The sequence below is a fragment of the Vanessa atalanta genome, chromosome 8 (genome assembly GCF_905147765.1).
Source record: "Vanessa atalanta chromosome 8, ilVanAtal1.2, whole genome shotgun sequence".
Taxonomy (NCBI): Eukaryota; Metazoa; Arthropoda; class Insecta; order Lepidoptera; family Nymphalidae; genus Vanessa; species Vanessa atalanta.
The window spans coordinates 522,976-538,879 of record NC_061878.1 but is presented as its reverse complement, the minus strand read 5'-3'; the positions used below and the strand labels follow the sequence as shown (position 1 = coordinate 538,879).

Below are 15,904 nucleotides of genomic sequence, written 5' to 3'. Positions count from 1 at the left end.
CTAAATATTTTTAAGCCATTTTAATATAAAGTTAAATTTACATTGTTTGGTGTTGAAAAGCATATTCTATTATTAGGTTTGCGGAGATTTCAAATCATGTAAATAAATACGCTCTTTCATCTTAAAAGAGGAACAATAGGTCATCACTGGACTCGTTTCATCGTATAATAGCCTCTATTCGTAGAAACCTAGAATCTATTATCGGATATACTCGCCATTGACTATATATTGAAGATGTTTACAGAGTTCTCTGAGAAAAGGCTCTCGAGAAATCAAACAGTCGAGGTAAGTTGCGTCCTCGTTGTAAAGCCGTTGTCGTGTCTTTGGAGTAATTAGCATACTCTATGAAGTTATGTTAATAAAGCTGTAAGTACACCGAGCTTTCGATTCAAACATAAAACTTGTAATTACAATCCTTTGTATTTAACTACTTGGTGGTAGAGTTTTATGCAAGCCCGTCTGGGTAGGTACCACCCATTTATCATATATTCTACCGCCAAGCAGCAATACATATTTATACCTTATTTTAATGGAAGTAGGATAAACAAACAAACTTTAGATTGAAAAAAGATAAACAAACTTTAGATTTGCTAATAACTCAGATATGTTGTGCACTACTAAGAGTATATGTTTAGTTTAGTGTATATATATCTTTATTAATAATACAACGCCATTGCACTTAACTTCTTATTTCTTAATTTTACTTCAAAAATGGCCATTTTTTTGCAAAACCAATAGTCAATATCATAGATATGATCAAGTTTTCGACCAATGACATCGCGTCAATTTGCTGTCAAATGTTGTTTATTTGGCTTTTTTCCTATTATGGTTGGAATAGAGTATTATATTGTTCCAGGTAAGCCAGTGTAAGAAGTACAAGAGACAATACAAACTTTGGTAATATGAGGAATGAGTCATATTTTTTAAAGTACTAATGTCTAGGAGCAATGGTGAAAATTAATATTCGGTGGCCCATTTGCCAGGACGTCTACATTTATAATTTAAAAAAAAAATTGGACGGGACTTGACTTAATTAATTATTGCAATAATCGTTTTCCCTTGACAGATTTTGACCAGGGCCGAACAGTAAAAGTGAATTTTTTATTCCCTCTCTCTCATTACACGATGGGACGATAAATTAAGCAATTCAAAAGATCAGGCTCAGGTACAAGTTCTTTACGTTCTTTCCGAAGCAAGAGATTATAACACAGGTAAGTCCAATCGTTACCGGCGACAAATTTTCAGCCCTCGATTTGGCCCCTTAGAGCTTCGTAAAATAAATAATATAAGGAATCTATCTGCTAATCTTCAAGTTTGTTGGTGTTATAGTTTCTGAGATTTCGTGATTCATCAGTGAGTGGTATTACGCTTTTATATATGAGTATAAAGATTATATGAGGGGCAATGAGAATTAGATAAGTGACACGTAAAATCAACACAACAAGTCGACTAATAATAATTTGAATAAGCATTAGCATTAGCAGCCCGTAAATGTCCCACTGCTGGGATAAAGGCCTCCTCTCCCTTTGAGGAGAAAGTTTGGAGCATATTCCACCACGCTGCTCCAATGCGGGTTGGCGGAATACACATGTGGCAGAATTTCGTTGAAATTAGACACATGCAGGTTTCCTCATGATGTTTTCCTTCACCGCCGAGCACGAGATGAATTATAAACACAAATTAAGCACATGAAATTTCAGTGGTGCCTGCCTGGGTTTGAACCCGAAATCATCGGTTAAGATGCACGCGTTCTAGCCACTGGGCCATCTCGGCGCAATTTGAATAAAAACCATAAAAACCTAAAACATATCGCGCTGATATCAACATTTAAACTAAATTTCGAATGACTTCCACGCTCAGTACACAGCCAACTTTATCAAACGGAATCGCGCATCCATAAAATATTTGTGTTTGTCAAAACACAAGACCAGCAAACCTCCGTAATTGAGAATCGCAAGCATATGCAAATTCAACGTCTTTCTACGACGCGGCCCTTCTTTGTGAATACATAAATACTTCAAATATGAATCGTTATATCTATTTATCGTAAGATTTAGAAACATATTGACCAAGCATTATATACAAAAATATTCTCGTCTATGTTAATGCTGGTCCTTAAAAGCACCATTCATTAAATAATCAATTCATAATTGGAACAGAGAGATACAATAATTCTAGTAACATAATCAGTTTCGCTTGAATTAAAAAAAAAAATGTATTCAAGTAGGTTCTTACTAAGACATTTGTAGTCGTAATTTAACAAGATGAGTTACATGGAAAGCTACCGGTCCGGAATATATATTCTACCGAGAAGAACCAGCAAGAAAATCAGTAGTCAGTCATTTTCATTAATCAAATTACATGCTAACCGTATCCCTTAAAAGGAACGCATTTTAATTGCAAACTTCCTAACGGGTTTATTTCACATAGATTGAGATACAAAATCTATTGCATTCAATAATTATTAGTCAAATTAAGATTTGAGATAATGAGAGTAATCTAAATTTCATTAAAGTTAATTTAATTTGTGATGAAACCTGATGTCGTGAATTTAAGCAAGAGTGAGACCAATAAAAAGTTACAAGGTTTTGACAAGAAATTTTTGTATTCATCGAAAAGTACACGGCAAAGTCATTGATCCTGTGTCGAAACTCTTTCCTATCCGACTTGCCGTAACATTGCGTCACGAGAGGGAGAGGTCACTAATATTTGCGCGCACAATAATGCACTATAATATGTGCTGCGGTCTTTTCTAGTCTAACTTAAGAATCATATTCAATCGATGTTTATTGTTCGCTATGTTATTGTCCAAGGGTGGCGGTTCACCTAAGCTTGATGCTTGGACATTGGCGCCATTTATACATTCCCTGCATCGCCAATGCGCCACCAACCTTAGGAACTAAGTGTTATGTTCCATGTGACTGTTACATTGGCTTTTTCATCCTTTGAATCGGAACACCATACCACCAAGTAAATATATAAGTAATCTCTAACAAATAAAGTTATTTCTTAAGGAGATTATGAGATACTTTACATTGTTCTGAAAAAGTTTGCCTAAGTTCTGTCATACAATTTAGACAATGCGATTAACAAAAATGTGTTTAGGATAAGAGAATGAATGAACTATGTTTTTGATGTCGTGATGTCGTGGCCTCTTGTTGTCGAAGCGAGCGTCATTTTTCTATTATAGAAAACCATTAGCGTTCTTTGTTTTTATTATAAATTCCAGAAATTTCCAGACAACGGCGACCGGTAGTATGGAACACTGTGAATAAAACGCTCTTAATCAAGGCAAAGAATGCTAATTATGAAAAGAGAATAAAGTTTAGTTACGTAACTTATTTCTTTCTTTTAAAAAACATTTATTTTTAATTATATAATTTGTTTTATTATTATTATGAGAGCCATCTGAAAAATGTTAAACGTTAAGCGTTGTTTTCGCGGTAGTTCTGCAACAGATAGGTTATTTTTTCTTTGAACGTAGAACCATAATGCTACGAGATAATACAGATTATAAATAGCCCTTATTTTTAAAAGGTCTTTTCAAATCATTGTGATTGCTTGACGAGTTAATTAAACAAAAGCTGATCATAGATATCAGCAGAGTAGAAAAAATCCATCTTAACTAGTTAATGTTACACGAGACGACGCCCATCGTCGTCTCGTGTAACATTCGTTTTTGTTAAGCGCATACTTAAATATCATCAGCACCTAGTCCTACTCTTAAGAGTCCTAAACATGGCGGAAAACCAAAAAAGCGAGTTGTGCGGAAGTATTTAAATAGGAGGGTTGGCAATAGGTACTTTTCTATTCGTAAAAATATACCCAATATATTTTCTTGTAGTGTTCTCTAAAACACGACCCCAAATAAATAATATTAGGGTGAGCGATTGATATGATAGTGACAATTTAAAATTAACAACCCTACTGTGGCAAAGTGTCTAGAAAATTTTAACTCAATCGGTTTTATGACTTTATTAGTTTATAATTCAATCGCGAGACTTTAGACACTTATTATTATCAGATGACGTAAAATAAGAATTTGTAAAAGAGAAAATATACTTAAATCTTTCTTTGATAAATCTTTGTCTTCTAAAGAGGTTGTATATTACATAGATTAAATTATTAATTATAATGAAGGAACTATTTAATAGTTACTGATAACATGAAAGAAACCTGTTTCATTACTGTGGTCAAGGAGCGGAGATATTTCTCGAAGATAATCTGTGCCTGAGATAAGACAATCTGATCTGAGTATGTTTTAGTGTTACATAAAACTATTAATAAGGTAAAGTATTAATATATCGCGTAAGAAAATATTTCTTATTCTGCTACAGTTAATCTGAATTCGTAATTTCATTGTTAATCTTAAAAGAAGATCCTAATAATGTCAGTTAATATGTTTTTGGCATTTGAACATTTTATTTCAACTGAGTTTTTCTCGATTACAAATCCATTGTAAGTTTCAATTTAATTGAATTGTGTAAAATGACGAATCTTAAGTGCATGTCAGAGCCTATTCGAATAAAGTATATTTTGATTTTAATTTAATTTAAATAGATTGAACATTTATATTATGTAAATGGCTTAAAAATAAAATTAGCTATGGGCAGGAAAACCGTACATCGTCCCATTTACTATTTATTTAGTTATGAGCCCCGCGGAACACCATTGTTAAATTTAATGTATATATTTATATGCCTTTTTCGTGTATATAATAAGCGCTTGGCTAGTTTTGAAGTTATGGTTAGCTTCACTTAATACAGTTTGTTAAATGACGATTCAAAAGTGCTTGTAAAAGCCTACTTGAATAAAGTATTATATATATATACATAAATAATAAACTGGTCTGATAGTTTCAGCGATTTAACAACATACATTTTCCAGCTTTTTAATATATTTTAATATATACGGGCCGTTGATCAATTTTCGAAGCTTAAAAAGCAATTAAGATTCAATGTAATCACTCTCAGGTAATTATATAAGCTAACGGACGTGAGAGAATTTCTTTAACCCAAATTAGATGTCGACTTATAGAGCCCAAGGGCTACACGTTTTTCATCAAAGAAATCAGGTTAAATTGACTTAAAAGAATACGTTGAATAGCTGTCATTAAAAGTACATGACTTTAACACTTAAAAATTGCTATTAGCTGACCCTTCGTTATGAGCTCTATATTAATGATGAAACTTCAAAAATGTCTCGAATAGTTGCGTAAGCTAAAGGTCTGTACTGTAAGCCGTGTATTTAAAATGAACTTCTATCCGAAATTTACTTGGTGGTAGGGCCTTGTGCAATATCGCCTGGGTAGGTACCACCCACTCATCAGATATTCTACCGCCAAATAACAGTACACTATGTTGTTGTGTTCCGGTTAGAAGGGTGAGTGAGCCAGTGTAATCACAGGCACAAGGGACATAACATCTTAGTTCCCAAGGTTGGTGGCGCATAGGTGATGTGAGGAATGGTTAATATTTCTTACAGCGCCTTTGTCTATGGGCGGTGGTGACCACTTACCATCAGGTGGCCCATATGCTCGTCCGCCAACCAATGCCATAAAAAAAATATTTAATTTTAACATAATTCAAATAATAATATGAAAAGGTTAGCTTCATTTCAATTCTATCCTCATATATTATGCCCATAATGATATTAAATGACATAAAGGATTCTTAAAGCATCTACAGGAAAAAAAAATAGAATTAATGACTATATTAATGATACAAAATGATATCGCAGAAGTTCAAATTCGCTAGAAATTTAAATTTCATCCATTTAATTCAGGCCGACGTGGAAAACGGAATAGCTAATGATGATTACCGTGTTTAAATTAATCGATGCTTACTTTAATACAGGATTAGCCTGTCAACTCGTGAACACATTGCCTATTGAAAAAGCCCTTATACAGAATCGAATTAATCGTCTCTATCGTGACACGCACACGCAATGCATCTTGTCAGTTCGAAGACTCGTTTATCGAAATATAAATACTACTTTAACAATTTAATTTATGACTGATCAATGGTATACATCTGTGGTACTGCGATTTAATTTATTCTTCAGGTAGCGATAGACGATGAGAATATGCTGAGGAGAAATATTTGTAGATGCTAAATTTAGATGTATGATCCGGTCTTCAAATGTTATCGCACTTATTATTTATTTACGTTTATTATTCTAGAGCTATTGACATAGGCAAAATCGTTGTAAGCTTACGATTTAGTAACAGAAGTCAGAAACAAGAAAAAGGCTGGCGATTATAGGCACTGTTTAAAACAAAAATGGGACTCGCAAAAGAAGATAAAACACCTCGTGTGCCCTAGGATCTCAGAATGGACTGAGATAACCTTGGTGATATCACCTATTCAGTGTAAAAACTATTTCATTCTACATTAAATGTACGAGGTGAATCACATATTTATCAGAATTACTTTACATACATTACATTACATTAGCAGCCTGTAAATTTTCCACTGCTGGGTTATGGCCTCCTCTCCCTTTTGAGGAGAAGGTTTGGAGCATATTCCACCACGCTACTCCAATGCGGGTTGGTGGAATACACATGTGGCAGAATTTCGTTGAAATTAGACACATGCAGGTTTCCTTACGATGTTTTCGAGCACGAGATGAATTATAAACACAAATTAGGCACATGAAATTCAGTGGTGCTTGCCTGGGTTTAAACCCGAAATTATCGGTTAAGATGCACGCGTTCTAACCACTGGGCCATCTCGGCTCATTCATTTATGAGAATAAATATTATTAATTTTTATACAAAAAATATTTTGTAAGCTCATAGTTCTGAGTTCTGACATATTGTACAAAATATTGTCAACTACATATGTATAAATCTTTTTTAAAAGCGACTTATTTTTTTTATAAACTGGGCTCGTGTATCATTTTTAAGTCCATCCAGTAATTCTCATGTGTTATTTATAAACAGAATATATTTTAAAAAATCGTATTGATGTCAAAAATATTTCCGTTAAAGTTTTTCATTTACATAAATTAAATAGAATTTAAAAAAAAACTTTATAGCGCCTCCTAATTACTTTACAAGCAACGTTATCTATTCACTAAAAGTTATTATCGCGTGCACAGTTTGTAAATTAATAAAATATTTAATTAATTTACTGAACCGTAATCTAATTTAGTAGGTATTGAATTTATTTTTACATACTGGATTGCAGATAGATATTTACTCAGTAGTGACAAAAACATCAAACTTGATTTAAATAAAACTTATTAGGAAAAAAATTATCAATAATTTGTACAGTAATTACCTAAACGCAAATAATTTGTAATTAATTGATTGTATTAAAATAAAAAATATATTACATTCAGAAAAAAATACCGTTTCAAATTAATTAATTCCATTCCATTCATAGACATCTTTAAAAGTTTAAATACATACTATATTTAAATCTTTGACAACCTCGTTTGTCTAGATATAAGACTACACATAAGGCCGCAGAGCCGAGGTCTTGGGTTCATACCTAACCACGGGCAGATGAAAAGTTATTGGGTTTTTCTATTGCAAATTTCTTAGTCTGAGAGTTCGGAATGCGTGACCTCCCTCTTGTGTTTTGGAAAGCACGTAAAGCCTCGGTCTGGCCCCAGAACTCTTTCCGGGCGAGTCGGAATTGCCTTCCCTTCGGATTATGAGGGAGAGGGAAGAGAGATTGCATCGGGATATTTGCACACGTACCTGTGCACTATAATTTGTCCTGCGTAGTTGGCTGGTTTTCCTTTGAGATTAGCCGCCGTCACCGAAATCGGTCAGGACAACATAATCATAAATTTTCTATACGTGTTTTGTAACTGAACTCCTCCTAACGGTTGGACCGATTTCGAAGATTGTTTTGTGACTATTTAAATGGATTCCTGGCTGGCAACCGGAAAGTAATGGAAACTGAAAACTGAGAACTAGTATCTATAAAATAACAAGTCCTGACTGACTAATTCATCATCGCCGAGCTTAAACTATTAGAGTTAGGGCCTTGAAATTTGGTAAGTAAGATCGTTTTATTGAGTAAACACCCATTAAAGAATTAATTTTGGAAATTCAATCCATAAGGGGGTGACATAGGGGTTAATGTTTGTATGGAAGTCCGTCATTATTTTAGTTAGAAACATGAAACTTCATTTTTTAAATACTGATTAACAATAAGTAGATACGTATTTTAGCGTTTCTGCATATTCTACCCCTAACGGGATGAAATAGGGGTTGAAAGTTAGTATGGAAGTCTAGTCATTTTTTGAAGGTAGAAATATGAAACTTTCAATAAAGCACAAGGTCAAATCTTTAAAATGTCCAGAGAAAATTTAAATAGCCTATTCGAGGGTGAGCTTTATGAGCAGTCTGGATCTAACCCATGAAAGTTGAACCACAAATATTGTTTACAAAGAGGTCTTAAATTAACGTAATATTTTAAATTATTTACAACCAATTACCACGCGAGCAAAGCCGCGGGCAACAGTACTAGTATTATATGTTTATTTAATAGGCGAAGTTGCGTCGTACACGAGTTCTCGTTTATCTATAGTGCATGGAGAATTCATTCTTTGTACATGTTTGCATTTAAATATTTTTTGTCAGCAATTGACTTTATAATAGAACGCTTATTACTTGCATACACGCAATGTTTATTGATTCCCAAGCGTTAATTATGAATTGTGTATTTTTATATAGAACGCGGAACTTTTATAGTTTTTCTCACATATACAATGTTTAATGTTAACAAAAAACCTGAAACGGAATCCTCTTGGATGTTTTCTGATTTCCCATATAAGTATTTTCTTGTAACATAGAGCAGTAAGCTAGTAGCTTTGATTCAAAAATGTTCTTACGATAATAATCTGCATTCAGCCTAATAGTTTTCTTGACGTTAATTATATGAAGTTATTCATTTATATTAAATAATCTATCCCACATGAGTATCTTTACATATAGAACAAATTTATTAGATATTTACATTACATTACATTAGCAGCCTGTAAATTTCCCACTGCTGGGCTAAGGCCTCCTCTCCATTTGAGGGGAAGGTTTGGAGCATATTCCACCACGCTGCTCCAATGCGGGTTGGTGGAATACACATGTGGCAGAATTTCTTATATTATATATATTCGATATTACATTCATATTTTACTGTGTCTGCCTAATGATAAAGATACAATAAGATGACAAATATACTTTATAACATATAGTATACTTAAGAGAAATAAATATATGTATATAACCAGCATGAATTGAGCGTTGTGGAGCTCTAAACCTTTTCCTACAAGGGAAACAAGGTCTAATCCCGCAGGGTCACATTTATATCACATTACATAAGTTTAAATTGATAGACGGACGGACAAATGCCATCTGATGATAAATGGATAAATGGTTGCCACCAACTACATACGTTGGCGCCGTAAGAAATATTAAATATCACTTACATCACCAATGCACTTCCAACCTTGGAAACTAAAATGTTATGTCGTCTGTAACTGCAGTTATATTTATAATTTATTAATAAATATGTATCGTACCATTTAATCATAACAAGTTTATTAATAAACCTAAATTTAATACATAATATATTTAGGCAATCACGTTTTTATGTATTTTTGTAAAGAAATCTTTATATTTTAACAATATTTGATTTCACTATTCTTATAAAATATAATTTCTATTTCTATAGAATAAATAATAATCCTATCCTGTTTTCCATTGAATTAAGCATAACGCTCGTGTTAGGAGTAAGGTCGACCATTATAGCAACGCGTCAGATTCTTAAGCACATTACAATTGTGACTGTTCACGGCAAAGTGTAGCTATAGTATATGTAATCCAATGGCAGAAGAAGTAAAATGCACTAACAACAATGACCTTGAATTAACACGATATCATTGGTCGAAATCTAAAAACATCAATGGTATTCGTTATGGATTGGTGAATAAAAACTGCTTTATGAATTTCGGCGAAGTTGCCATTTGAAATTTGTCGGTTGCGTTATAAATAAAGTGCATTATACAGCAAAGCTATTAGCGAATACGTACTAATATGTTTAAACTTTGTGTTCAATGATTTTGATTTGATATTGCTGTAAAACTGGCCGTTTTCAAGAAACTTGCCGGTAGATACTTTGATGTACACGAGCAAATCCAGACCGGCTAGTTTTCAATAATAATAATAATCTTCGTGTTAATCGTTACAGCTTGGTTCCGCCTGAGCCTCATTTAGCTCTAGGGCGGGATTCATTGACTAATCTTGCATCAATTGCATGAGGAAAGTCCCGTTTCGATGAATAATTCTCATACTTTATTAGTAAGCCAACGTGTATATCTTGTATTATATTACCCTACGAACAGTATTTAGGAAGAGCAATAAAATATACTACATAGTATCATAATAAAAGCTCTAGCTCGCTATTTACTACGCGATTACGATTCGTTAAGCTTTTTCGTTAGCCACAATATATTTCGCTAAATGTATACAACAATATACCAGTTTCATAAATATAAATAATCACGTATTAATTTTCGAAATAATCTTTAATGTCTACGGAAGTCGGTTACCGATTTAAACATAAATATTTAGTAATGACAGCAGTTACTCCACGGTACTGCACATAGAATGCCATAGATTAAGCAATTTGTGTTCACATTACATGTTACATTACTTGTTCTGTAACGTAGGCCCACGGGTGTGGGCGTGCCTTAACATCGCTGACCGCATGACCTCGACTCCCAGGTCAGAAGCGCGGTCAACGCACTAACGTGCAATGTCGCAGCACTTTCGTAAACGCGTCTGTCTGCTACTTATTTTAGCATAGATTAAAAAAAACATTTATAGAAGATCATTATAGAGGTTATTATGCAAATTATTTATTAGATAAATTCATTTTAATTTAAGGTATTTTTAATTTATTTTGTGCTCAAATGTTCTGTCAATTTCCTAATGTCAATGAAAAAGGAGAGATAGTTTTTCATAGTTTTAACTTAATGTAATTATATTATTCTCGCCGGTGTTGCTATCAATAAAAGCTCAGTAAAAGTAAAATGACTATTGGCAGATCTTATCAAAGACAGTCGCCTACACCCGGCCAGACCACCCGGGTGTATCTTTCACGTCTAGATACAAATCGTTGCAATGCATACATTTAAAATAGAATCAATATACTTTAAAGCTTAAGAAAAATATATGGCATATTTACCAAAAGGACGAAGCGCGAATTTTCGACCTTAAATAATTGTATTTAAATATATTAATTATAATTATTAAAAAAATCCATCTATACTAATATTATAAATGCGAAATGAGGTCTGCCTGTCTGTTGCTCTTTCACGGCTAAACCTGACTTGATGAATTTTAATTTAAAGCAAACCAGAACTCTAATGCAAGGATATAGGCTAATTTTTTATGCCTAACACTTAACCAGTCCCTAAAACGCGAGATAAAACTAATAATATATACATTTGATGCGTTAAAACAGTTAAGATTTTGTTTACTTTTTAAAAATCGAATATAAAGCCATGAAACGTAGACCATAATATGATTAAAATGGGGAGGATTTGCACAAATATGCTTTACTATCTAGAAGGGACCGAAGAGAAGACACAGAGACCCGCGGAGTCCTCTCTAGCTTCGCGCACGCAGGTGTTTGATCCCAAACACTCATAACAAGAGAATGCGAACTGAGGTTAATTTAATAGTTTTATTATGTTGTATTTTTACACTTCTTGCAGCCGCAGAGACGGTCAACGCTCGTCTCTCAACCGCAAGCTCTTAATTCTTATAGTATCTAAGTTCTTCAAAGTGTATTACGTAATTAGGTTTTTTCAAGTTATTTTCTTTCGTTCTTTTAGGTATCATCTCAGATTTTGCCCCAATAACGATGTCAATGCCTTAACTATTATATAAATTTACAACTTCTTAACTATGACATTCGGAAGAGTACCTCTATGATGAAGTTTATTAAAATCATATATCTCTTTCCGGTCGTGTGAAATTTTCCGTCCCGTTGAAGAATGTGAGTGAGTAAATACTTGTGTTTGCACATACGATATATTAAGTCGCAATTAAAATTAAAAATGGCCGCTGGGCCTGAAATCCAATCCAATATCCACCGATATTTATTTTTCATATGAGTTGTGATATAAGCAACATTAAAAAAAATCTGTATTTTAAATCTTATAATGTTCTTTTTTTTAAGTGACATATAAGTCATAAATATATTACAAAATATCACTACAAATGAAATCGTTACAATTAATATAAAATACATTCAATATTAAATTATTGAAATTAAATATAAAAGAAGCATAAAATTCTATTAGATGAATCGTTAATATTCATATCTTAACGTATTTATACGACGGCGCAATGTTGCCATCACGACGCAGACGGGCGAAGCGTCCGCTACACGATGGGAACCGAAGTCTTTCCGAAACTTAAAACCTCAACAGTTCAATGTAAAAACGTTAACCAGTCGCCTAGACGATGGGAATGACATAGTTTCGACCCTTACTCCGCTAGTTGACCCACTTCTAATCAATGTTACTAAAAAAATAATCAAAACCATACGACAGTTTGGTATGCTATTCGTATTACACGTCAAATTAAATTGGTTAAACGCTGAAATGATAATTTATTTTCAAGAAATGGATGCAAAGTTTAGTATATATGCATCGATTTCTTAAAAATAAGTGTATGAAGTGGGTTCGGATGAATTAGTGTTCCGAACACACTTCATTCATTAAAAACAACAAACAAGAAATGAATACTGCTATAGAATTTCAGACTTCAAACGAACCGGAAAAACTCGTCAGTTTTATTTTCTTCATAATTGATGTTAAGCCTAAAATTAATAATTAGTTAATTAATCAGTTTGTAGGCAATAGCGTAATTCCCGAGGTGTGTTATCATCTTAATAAATATAAGTGAAATTCCAATCACTCGATTGGCTCATCTATCAAGCGTGATCTTAAATCTTTGGCAGCTTGAAATTTCGCATGATGAATACATTTCTCTTTACAAAAACATGATTTACACGAATTTCGTTTTAGGCGACACGCGAATAAAGACACGCATTGTCACACACATTGACAATAGTCGCCGACAATTAGCGTATTATGGCGCTATTCAGAGCGAAATAATGGAACTGCGGTAGTATAATGTGACATAGGTGGCCTCCTTGTGAAAATATAAATCTATGATGCTTTTGCTATGTTCTTAGTCCCATCATTAAAACTTCACAAGTTACAACCGATCAGCGTCCTATGTGTCTTCTCCGGCATAATTTACATTGGACGAATATTTTGTATCTAAGCGCAACACGACTTAATGATAAACCAAAAAAAAAAAACATTTATTATATTTTCATCATACACTTTTCTATACTGTACATTATATATCATATAGTTTGGATTTTGAATATTTAATTAAAATGAAAAACTTTTAAGATATTTACAACGTCTCAAAAGTTGAATGATATTCTTTCGTGAATCTTTTACTGGTCTCGTTCGGACTTTGAACCCAAAACTTCGGAACCTCAACAATACAACATGTCATTAGATCAAGACCCAATAACCTATAAATATAGAGCTATCTTGTGTGAACCAACATCCCTGAGTTAATTATCTTTTTCAATTATTAAAATACTTCCTCTCTGATTAGTTAAATACGCGATTACTATGCGACCCCTTTAACCTGTTGAAGGTGAACCTGTAATCAGCCTGTAATCAGCTGCAACCATCATATGTTTGCGGTTTTGAATCTGGGCTAAGGTATGTTTATTAGGTTTGGAACGAGGTTATGGAAACCGTTATCCCTAGATAATTTAATGTAGGAAAATATACAAAAGAAAATATTGTGAGAGTAGGTATAAATGCAATAAAAAATAAAATTGTGCGTGTGATGGACGCACGTGAGAAGTTCAACATCATCGGCGTATTTAAAAATAATTTTAACTGCATGCAAATAATCAATTACAATACATTAAAACTTACTCGCAAATTTAAATTTATACTAAAGTAACCATTATAGTATAAGATATAAGGTGTGAAGTTGTCTATTTCGAGCGAGTTAACACATAATTGATGATTTAGCGAGCAACTTCATCGTGGACTTTTCATGTCACCCAATGTGAGCGCATCACTAAAATTCAGTCTCATCTTTTTGTCCGAACGTGCCAAAAGATGTATAACTTCAAGTTGTTAAATTGAAAGTAAGAAGTTGCTAAAGATTTACGAATAAACTAAAGTTTAAGCGAAAGTTCCCAGATAAATGCATACAGTGTCGAAAGTTCAATCCAAATGTTTTCCAATCCGCTTGGAAAAGTGAAGCGGAATATGTTGCATTTAAAGTTTATACAATAACTTTTGCAAGTACTTTGAAACTGTTTTTAATTTCAGATTGTTAATAAGTCTATGTCCTTCTGTGAAAACCACAGACAATAGACACACAATCACCAGAGTGTCAGACAGACAGCGTTTATCTTGCCTACAGGGACGCATACAATACAAGAGATGTTAACGACCATGCATATACTATTTTATTTGCACGGAGCCGATTCGAAATAAAAAAAAATATTGTTTGTGTTTCCATTTCTAATTTACAAGTTCTATCCATATAATATTTCTTTCAATGCAAACCGCTATCATTAAATAGAAAATTAGTTGTTATTTCGAAGAAAATAAATTTCAAGTTCCATATCAAACAAGCAAAATACATTTATCGTATCATATTAATCGTAGGTTTATAAATAGAACAGCATTCTGTAATACCAGTGCGACCTGGAGCTGCATAGCAATTAGCTCAAACTCTACTAGTCGGGCTACTCTTACCTGTCTCTGTATAGCCCTTATTTTCCTAACAATAAGGGCTATAATATAATAAATCTTTAATAAGATGTGGATGTACGCATTATAAACATCAGGAATGTAGACAGGTAAGTTGGTAATTGCGTCGGGATTTTTTATTGGATAAGTGAATATTTGAGATTTCAGACACATGCTTAAGATCATACAGCCAAACGTCACAAAATATAAAATTGAAATTATAATTGAGATCTAATTATATTTATATAACGGTTTTTACTTAATTTTTTTTACCTGAGAAAAGATCACTATACATGTTTGTCAAATACTGATATTTCTAATTACAATAAAAAACTAAAATACCTAACTATATAAAATAAATATATAAGAGACTGACTTCATAAATTAAATTTCCCATCGGTATTTGCTGTTACATTTATAAACATTGTATTGTTTATTGAGTATAGCGATGAGTTAATCAACTCATAAACGTCGTATAAAAAATTAATGAGTGTTTGTTTCATACCATCGAAGGAACTAATAGCAAAATAAACATTTCATAAAATGTTTAGTAAAAAACGGCATATTTTATAAAATTATATTTTATAAATACATTAAAAAAAACTGGACTTCAAAATTAGCTCAATGGCTAATAGTTAAAAAAAAGTAACATAAAAGTCGAAAAAAAAATGACGAATAATTTATGTAGCTTGTTAATATATGAGTGATTCTTTTATAATTACTTTCAAAATTGTTAACTTAAGAACGAAAATATCCTTAGTTAATAGATTCCCAATGATAATGCTATATATTATTTACGCTAGGTTACAGTTAAGTCGATTTATAGGCGCTGTTATTGGTGGCCGTGCTAGTTATATTATATGCTACAATCAGGTTCTATTACAATGCGATTACGACACCGCGCCAGCGGAAATGCACGTCGCTTATGTAAATAATTTAGTTAGTTGGAAAGGATTACTTGTTACGGCAAGTTAATTTATGTTCGAGCTAATTTAGTTTGTATGAAAAAATTGACAGTTGATTTTTTTTACAATTTCTGTAGATAAGCAAAGGAGAGCGTGAAAGAAATGGTATTCGT

At 32.8% G+C, this 15,904-nt stretch overlaps 1 protein-coding gene across 1 annotated transcript in view; it reads right to left on the bottom strand.

Moving 5' to 3' along the window:
- LOC125065668 overlaps positions 1-15,904 on the bottom strand; it is a 55,100-nt gene that overhangs the window by 2,413 nt on the left and 36,783 nt on the right. The gene's annotated exons all lie outside the window — the stretch shown is intronic.